The sequence below is a fragment of the Macrobrachium nipponense genome, chromosome 45, assembly GCF_015104395.2.
Source record: "Macrobrachium nipponense isolate FS-2020 chromosome 45, ASM1510439v2, whole genome shotgun sequence".
Lineage (NCBI taxonomy): Eukaryota > Metazoa > Arthropoda > Malacostraca > Decapoda > Palaemonidae > Macrobrachium > Macrobrachium nipponense.
In genome coordinates, this window is record NC_061105.1 from 39,620,741 (window position 1) to 39,630,740 (window position 10,000).

The window sequence follows — 10,000 nt, forward strand, 5'->3', positions numbered from 1 at the left end:
CTCCTAGCCTCCGTAGTTTTTAAGACCTGAGGGCGAACAGACAAAATGCGGACGGACGTCCCAACAAAAACATCAACGGGAGCAGGTACTTACAGAACAACTCGATTGGCGTTGTTGCCACCAGGGGCGCGTCAGTCGCCGGATTTGAGACCTGGCAAGAGATCTTGGCTCCGTTGTCGGAGGGTGTGACCTCTGTAACGGCTCTCGCTATGGTCACTCTCCCGTCGACCGTCACCTCCGTCAGGAGCTTCTCGTGGCCTTTGTAGATTCTGCAGAGGGAGAGTTCTGTTCTCGTCGTTATTATTATTATTATTATGAAGATGACAAAAGAAGGAAGTTATTCAGTATCATTAGTGTCAGCCAAAGAACAAGGAAATATTTTTCAACAAATTAATAACTTTTTGTTGGGAAGATAATCTCTGAAACGTAATTCGTACTTGAACAAGATTCTGATGGTTACCAAGAGGTAAAAAGTTATTTCCTGACAAGATCTTGATATTTCCCCCGAATGTAAAAAGGTTGTATCTGACAAGATCTTGATATTTCCCCCGAATGTAAAAAGGTTGTATCTGACTAGAACTTGATATTGCGCCCAATTAGCAAAAAACAAACTCCCATACAAAATTTTTATATCTGCCAAAAGGTGAAAAAAGCTTCCTCTGACAATTTTTGGACATTTTCCCAAAGGTTAACAATGATATTTCCTCTCAAGATTCTGACATATGGCAGAACTGTGTAATTTTTTAGCTAACAAAAATTGAATTTTTTTTAAAAGGGACTTTAGCAAAATAAAAAAGTTCTCTAACAAAATTTAATATTTGTCTAAGAGACCTACAGTGCACATTGACGAGTTTTGGATATTTGTCTAAAAAATAAAAAAGATGTTAATTTTTCTATTTTTTATTTTATAAAATATTGATATTTGCCTAAAAAGTCAAATTCCTTTCCCTGACAAGCCAAAAGATGATAATTTTTCTATATTTTTTTCTATTTTGAAAAATATATTTATTTACCTAAAAAGTCAAATTCCTTTCCATGACTAGCCAAAAGATGATAATTTTTCTATATATTATTTTTTTTATTTTGAAAAATATATTTATTTGCCTAAAAAGTAAAATTCTTTTCCCTGACAAGCCAAAAGATGATCATTTTCCATTTATTTATTTCATAAAATACTGATCTGCCTAGAAAGTCCAATTCCTTTCCCTGACAAGCCAAAAGATCATTTTTTTTCATTGTAGATAATGTTGGTATTTGCCTAAAACGTAAAATTCCTTTCCCTGACAAGCCAAAAGATGATAATTTTTCTATATTTTTTTCCATTTTGAAAAATATTGATATTTGACTAAAATGTCACATTCCTTTCGCTGACAAGCCAAACGAATATTTTTTTCCATTTTAAAAAATATTGATATTTGCCTAAAAAGTAAAATTCCTTTCCCTGACAAGCCAAAAGATTTTTGGAAGGCCCAAAAATTTTGTTTTTTTTTTTTTTTGTTCCCCTTTTTTTGTTTTCATTTTTTATTTCATGAAATACTGATTTGCCTTAAACAGTCCAATTCCTTTCCCTGACAAGCCAAAAGAATAATTTTTTTGATTGTAGGGTAATGTTGATATTTGCCTAAAACGTAAAATTCCTTTCCCTGACCAGCCAAAGATGATAATTTTCCTATATTTGTTTTCATTTTGAAAAATATTGATATTTGCCTAAAACCGTCCACATTCCTTTGCTGACAAGCCAAAAGAATATTCATTTTAAGAAATATTGATATCCTAAAAAGAAAAATTTCCTTTCTGACAAGCCAAAAGATTATATTTTTTTCCCATTTTGAAGAATATTGATATTTGCCTAAAACGTCAAATTCTTTTCCCTTTTGGCCTCGCTGGCAAAAGCCATATATTTTTTTCCATTTTAAAAAAATATTTGATTATTTGCTAAAAAGTCAAATTCCTTTCCCTGACAAACCAAAAGATGATAATTTTTCTATATTTTTTTTTATTTTGAACAATAATTTTTCTATATTTTTTACTTAATAAGTTATTTTTCTATATTTTTACTTTGAAAAGTATCTATATATATATATATATATATATATATATATATATATATATATATATATATATATATATATATATATATGTATGTACATCGAGCTACAAATGTCCTTTAATATCTAATTCACTCTACCTCAGAATTAATATATTTTCATATATACTTAACCGAAGGGGAATTTTTTATGCAATAAGAGAATTGTCGGCTCCCGGGCGCGAACCCTCAAAACCAAACAATTCCTAGGTAGAGTGAATTAGATGTTAAAGGACATTTGTAGCCCCATGTATGTATATGAATCAGGGTAATGTAATATGACTAATATAATGGCTACGTGCTGTCAAAAGCACCACAACGCTACCGAGGTCGAGGTCGGTTGATGCAGTCTCCAAAACAACGAATACCTGAGTGCGAAAGGCATTTGAGGGTGAGAGACAGCATAAACTTATAGACCTCTTGCGGTAGTGGTGTGGGTAAAAGCTTCACTGTCGTCCTGGAATTGTTTGGTTTCGAGGGTTAGCGCCCGGGAGCCGACAATTCTCTTATCGCTGAAAAAAATTCCCCTTCAGTTAAGCATATATGAAACTATATTAATTCCGAGGTAGAGTGAATTAGATATTAAAGGATATTTGTAGCTCGATGTATGTATATGAATCACGGTAATGTGATATGACTCATATATATATATATATATATATATATATATATATATATATATATATATATATATATATATGTATATATATATAAATATAAATAAAGATATATGCCACGGAGGCAAATAAACGATGGAGTATCCGTGAGAACGCCTTTTGAACGTCCAAAAACCAAACGTCCTTTACTAAGGCAGGATGAACTGAACACTACATGAGGAAAAAGACAAAACAAGAAGATTCGTATAAACTGACAGATAGGGATTATAAAGAGATTAGTACCTAGAATCCGACACACCTGGAAGATGAGTAACCTTCCCAAACAACAATAAACAAAAAAACGGGTGCAATTAAAAGTTTAAGACAATCATCTCAGATACAAGGACAAAACAATTAAAGGATTATAGGTGACAGCTATTCAGAACTTTGTAAACAAAACCATATTCACAATACATGTTAGACATTCTAGGTACTAATCTCTTATAAAGAGATTAGTACCTAGAATGTCTAACATGTATTGTGAATATGGTTTTGTTTACCAAAGTTCTGAATAGCTGTCACCTATAATCCTTTAATTGTTTTGTCCTTGTATCTGAGATGATTGTCTTAAACTTTTAATTGCACCCGTTGTTTATGCTTGTTTGGGAAGGTTACTCATCTTCCAGGTGTGTCGGATTCTAGGTACTAATCTCTTTATAATCCCTATCTGTCAGTTATACGAATCTTCTTGTTTTGTCTTTTATTCCTCATGTATGTCAGTTCATCTGGTTAGTAAAGGACGTTTGGACGTCAAAAAGGTCTCGCGGATACTCCGTCGTTATTTTCCTCCGTGGCATATATCTTTATTTTATGGATTTATCGCGTTTCCTAACTTATTTTCGTGATTCAGTTAACATATATATATATATATATATATATATATAATATATATATATATTATATATAATATATATATATAATATCATGTACGTATTTGAATGTATTTGAATGTAATGGCTTATATATATATATATAATATATATATATATATATATATATATATATATATATATATTATATATATATATATATATATTCTATGTATGTATGTACATATCAAAACGCATTTTAGTATAGCAGTGAGTATCGCTCTTGAGTTACTGAAGATAACCAACGGGTGTTTATTTTTTTTTCTTTCTGCAATAATTTCTCAATCTTTCCTATTTTACTGCAACATATTCGTAAACTATTACTTCACTCGACCGCCAATAGATGTCACTCCGTCCTCGACTAAACCTGAGAGGAAGAGATGATATTCCAGCCGTCGATTCTCTGGTTCGATAACAATTCCTCAGGTGCCAGTAATGTTATCCATCTGAATAATTCAGAACTGGGAGCATAATGAGGCAGGCAGAGGAATCCTTTCTCTCTTCCTGTAGGATATCGTTAAGGAGAGAAGAATCCAGTCGTACCTGAGAGCGCCCTTGTCATCGCGTCACCACCTGCTCCCTTCGTCCTATCTTCACACGGACGCCAACCCCCTTCTCCACACCCCCCCCCCCCCCCCCTTCACTTTCGCCTCTTTTTACCAAGCAGCAATCTCCACCTCCTTCTAGACTTCTCTGACAAGAGACGCTCGATCTTCTTCTTCTTCTCTTCTTCTTCAACAAGAAAGGCGCGACCTTTTGGATTCGTTTTGCATTCGGGAAATGATATGATAATTGGGTTTTTCCGAGACTTCATGGCAGCCTTTTAACGTCAAAGGCGATTTTCTGTCTTCTTCTTCTTCTTCTTCCTCGGAATTGCATCATTCCGGGGACCCGTGCATTGCAGAGGTGAAGCAGAGGCAGGTAGCATATTTTCCGTTTATTTATTTTCTATCTTGAAAAGTTAGTTTTGTCTCCTCGTTCTCGTACGTATGACAGCAACTGTCCATCCATCTATTTATCTATCTATCTGGTTAATATATTGGTACATATGTACAGTAGGTTTAAATCAATCAAGCACTCTATTTCTAATTCATATCACTACGTGCATCTCTCTCTCTCTCTCTCTCTCTCTCTCTCTCTCTCTCTCTCTCTCTCTCTCTCTCTCTCTCTATATATATATATATATAGTATATATATATATATATATATATATATATATATAATATATATATACATATACATATATATACATATACATATACATATATATATACATATATTTGTATGTATGTTCGTGTATGTATAAATGTATGTATATGTACGTATATTTACATACACACACCATATGACTATATATACCCACGTATACGTATAAATATCCATATATATGGATCCTGCAAATAAATATTAACCCTAAATTGAAAATGGCTTCCCTTGGATAGCTCTTGGTAATATGAATAATTGCATGTTGGATTAACGAAACGTTATATAAGTAATCCCTTTTAACTATAAATGCACAATTTTATATTTATATGAAACGGTATTTACCCGGTTGTAGGCATGGCGTAATTCCTACATGACGATTTGTGAAAATTTTTTAAATCTAAACCATTTTTATAAAAGTATTATTTGGGAATGTAAATAGTTTTTATATGTTTGAATTTCATAATTTTTAAGGAGTTTTAGTCTTAAAGATTCTACAAATTATTTAGACAAGGTTAGGCTTCAAATGTGAATCTTTTGTCAAATTTCCCGAAGAAATTTAGATGTAGAAGTTTCACTAAAGACTTTTGTTGCTTATTAATTATAATAATTACATAATATATTGAATTTTGTGATAAAATTAATATTAATCAGCAATTTCCATTGTGATAAACCCTAGAATAAGAAGATTAGTTCTACCACTCTCATGTTTTATTAGATCGAATAGGTCAATTTTACTAAGAATTTAAGTTATTTTTTAACAAATAAAATATACCATCACTCAAAAATAATTTACTATCAACATTTTCATGATTAATAATTTTCTTCGGGATTCAAGGTTCACAAATATACACATTAGTCGACACTCAAGGCTATACTTAGAATTCATAATTTCATTTAAAATTTCAGAAGTTTTATAAGTATATACATTAGTCGACACATCGGGCTATACTTAAAATTCGTAATTTCATTTGACATTTCAGTCTGTGCTGAAATATACATAAATCGAGCCAAAAAGAATTCCGGTAGAAATTCATTCTATTGATTAAAAACATAAGATTTCAGTTCCCACTTACTGATAACACTGATGACACGAGTCTCCTTAACGACAGCGTCGCGGACAGAATTGTAAGCTCTGCATTCGACGCTAATCTCGGCGAGACTGACTGACCTTTCTAGGTTGTAATTAAGGTCAGATGAGGTCACCCAACCTCCCCTTTCTCCCTCGCTCACCAAGGAAGATACGGTAGCCACCTCAACTCCTGAGGGAGGTGAAGAGAGCCTGTTATAATAAGTTAGGGGAATATTAAGATAAAATCAAGCACAGAGAAGCTTCAACAGCTTGAAGGAAGTAGGGAGAATGTCTGATGTCAGTCGCTCAACTCGAGAAACTGAACTGCAAAATAAACTTCCCAAACTTCTGTGAGTTAACATCAGTTAAGAGTCAGGTGGCAGCGAAGTTCCGGAAATGATATATATAAGTGCAAGAGAATGAATGACGTTACTTGAGGCGTTCAATAAGGACAAGTAAAGCCGGGGGGTGCTTATGTGAGCCAACTCCAAACTGTCCGTTAAAAACAGGGAAGGCTACATGAGGTGTGTCCTTAAAAGGTTAAGATTTTTATTTTTTTTTTTTTTACCATTTTCATTCACATTTCTCCATTGCTCTGTGACTTGTAAGAGGTATAAGAAAAGCGTTAATGGGTTGTTCTCAGGCATGGTAGCAATTATTGCCTTTTCTGGACACAGCTGTTTTGCAATCACTACTGTTCAAAGCAAGGTGTGAATAGAGAGGCCAGCTTATACGATTTTTGAATGGAATCATATGGACGACGAACCTTTCAACAAGGCGAATTGGTAAAATGAATTTTTACTTAATTACTCACAAATACATATATGATTCACTAATTCAAATGGAAATTGACTAAGAAAATGAGATATTTAACTGTCATACTATAAACCACTTGGTGCGAACCGAGTAGGGTTGTTTTCTTGTTGAAATCATTTTCGTTAAATGTAAAACATTCTTATCAACTGGTGTTTGAGGGGTGACCAAAGTTACTTGTCAAAGCGGATGAAAGTAATACACCGGCTGTATAAAACTAGAGCAGCTTTACAAGTTCACGTATTTAGAGAATTTCTAAACCAGCAGACAGACAGTTTGACATTTAGAGACCCAGGTGTAGACGTCACTCTGCGTAGCTAATATAGATATATATATATATATATATATATATATATATATATATATGTATATAATATATATATTATATATATTTTTTTTATTATATATATATCATCATCATCATCATAGCTATCACTCGATTCGAGTATGAATGCTCTGGGATGGGGTTATTGATGGGTTCTTATGTGGCTAATGAGACCAATTCTCGAGCCACATACCCTGTCACAATTGGGGCATGTGTTGTTAGGTGGGAGTGGAGGCTGTGGATGGACCTGACGAGCTTGTCTTGCAGCTCTACGGTTCTCCAGATGCTGCTTTCTGTTCTCTTCATAATTTTTAATTCCATTTTTCACTTTAACTCTCCAAGCAGATCGCTCCACTGCATTGGTCTCCTATGTTTTATAGTTAATGTTACATAGTTTTAAGTTGTCTTTTAAGCTGTCTTTGAATCTCTTCCTTGGTTTGCCAACATTTCGAGTCCCGTCACTTAGCTCTGAGTAAAAGAGCTGCTTAGGAAGGCGGCTGTCTGCCCCTGCCCCTGCCCGCCCATCTCAACTGGCTAGTTATTATAATGGCCTCAATACTGAGGCAGTTGGCCTCTTCAAGAACACTTACATTAGTGCGGCGGTCTTCCCAAGTTATTCTCAAGATGTTTCGCAAGGACCGCTGATGGAATTTCTCAAGGACTTTAACATGGCGTCGGTAAGTTGTCCAGGTTTCGGAACCATAAAGAAGGGTAGGTAGGACTATTGCCTGATATACCTTTATTTTGGTGCTAACACGCAAGTCACGATCATCAAAAATTTTCTTGCGTAGTTTTCCAAAAGCTGAGATAGCACATCTTAGACGATATTGAACTTCATCATCTATATTGGCATTTGAAGATAGATGACTGCCCAGGTATGGGAAGCGGTCTACAGTTTCTAGAGCTTCTCCTTTAATTTCTATAGTAGGTGCAACTCTTATGGCTTCAGTTTGGGGTGGCTGATATAATACTTGAGTTTTTCTGATGTTGATGGAAAGTCCAAGATGGGAGTAAGCATTTGCAAATGCATTCAGTATAGTTTGCAGATAATTTTCAGTTTGAGCACAGACAGCGTTGTCGTCTGCATACTGAAGCTCAGCAATAGCAGCAACGTTGACTTTAGTTCTTGCCTTAAGCCGGTTGAGATTGAATATTCCTCCGTCTGTTCTGTAATTGATGGAGATACCTGGAGGCAATTCATCTGGAATGAGGTGCAAAACAACAGTTATAAATATGAAAAACAAGGTAGGAGCAGCGACACAGCCCTGTTTTACGCCTGACTTAACTTTGAAAGGTTCAGAAGCTACCATTTAGCCATTACAGTCACTGACATATGATCTATGTAGTAGCCTCAGGATCTTTATGAATTTTGGTGGGCATCCATATCTAGATAGTATCTCCCAGAGCAGCTCACGACTGACACTGTCAAAAGCTTTAGTCAGGTCAATGAATCCCATATAAAGGGGTTTTTGTTGTTCTCGACATTTTTCTTGCAACTGCCTCGCCGAGAAAACCATGTCAGTTGTACCACGAGCAGGTCTGAAACCACACTGAGACTCGGGTAGGATCTTCTCAGCTAGAGGTGTTAGTCTTGTTGTAAGAATTCTTGCTAAGACCTTTCCAGCTACTGACAGGAGGGTAATTCCTCTGTAATTTCCACAAACTGATCAGTCCCCTTTTTTCTTATACATTGTGTTGATAATTCCATCTATGAGGTCATTTGGAATTTCCTCATGCATCCAGATTTTTTCAATTAGTTGGTGAAGTTAACGATGTAAGGTTGGTCCTCCATATTTATATATTTCAGCAGGAATGTTGTCGGGTCCCGCAGCTTTGTTGTTCTTCATAGAGAAGATAGCCAACTCCACTTCCTCTAGAGTTGGTACCACTGCAAGTGTCATATCCAGTGGGAGACGAGTGAGTTGTTGTAGTACATCCTCGTCTATCACAGGGTCTCTATTAAGTAGTTCTTCAAAATGTTCTTTCAAAAGGCACAGGATTTCCTTATTGTTTTTAAGGAGTTGAGTGCCGTCTTGACTACGTAAGGGTGCTAGCCCTTGGGAATTTGGCTCAAATATAGTTTTCATTCCACTGAAAAGGCTTCTCATGTCATTTTTGTCAAAGAAGGATTGGAGCTCATTTGCTTTGTCTGTCAACCACTTATTTTTCATTTCCCTTGTGGCACTTTTGTATCTGAGCCTTTGCCGTTCGGTGTATTTTCTTCTTTGTTTCAGACTTTGCGTCATTCAGATGTTCAAACAGATATTTTTTAGCCTTTTGAATAAGCTCTTGAATAGCTGCATCATTCTGATCAAACCAATCTTGATGTTCGTATTTCTTCAGGCCAACTGATTCTTTACATGCGCTGATTACGGAACCCTTAAATTTACTCCATTGATCAACAATATTGGGTGGATATTCCTATTCTAGTTTATCAGCGAGACACCGCTGAAGTTCAGGCTTATTCGAGTCGTTCTTAAGTGATTCAACGTTAAACTTCAGTCGCTTTAGTGCATGCTCATTTCTCTTTTTAGTCAATATCTTCATCCTAATACAAGAGTATACCAGGCGGTGGTCAGTCCAGCAGTCTTCGGATCCTGTCACTGATCTTGTAAGTAATACATCCTTTCGATCACGAGATCTTACTATAATGTAATCTAAGAGATGCCAATGTTTAGATCTAGGATGTTGCCTAGGTGGTTTTAAGTTTATTTTTCTGCCTAAAAAGAGTATTAGTTACTACCAGATCATGTTCTACACACTTCGAGGGTAGGAGTGTTCCATTTGCATTAATTTTGCCAACACCCTCTTTTCCAATGGTACCTCTCCAGATGTCACTGTCTCGTCCTACTCTGGCATTAAAGTAACCTAAAAGGATTACTTTGTCTTCATTTGGGATAGCTGTGAGAGCTGTGTCTAAAGTGGCATAAAATAATTCTTTTGTTTGATCCTCTGCAAGAAGGGTTGGAGCGTAAG

At 35.2% G+C, this 10,000-nt stretch overlaps 1 long non-coding RNA gene across 3 annotated transcripts in view; it reads right to left on the reverse strand.

Moving 5' to 3' along the window:
- LOC135214141 (uncharacterized) overlaps positions 1–10,000 on the reverse strand; it is a 556,803-nt gene that overhangs the window by 1,001 nt on the left and 545,802 nt on the right. For 2 of the 3 annotated variants that reach the window (XR_010314290.1, XR_010314289.1), the window contains exon 2: positions 94–269. This is a non-coding gene — a long non-coding RNA (uncharacterized LOC135214141). Of the gene's footprint in view, positions 1–93; positions 398–460; positions 551–10,000 lie in introns of those variants that run through there. The other variant, XR_010314291.1, reaches the window with a different exon arrangement.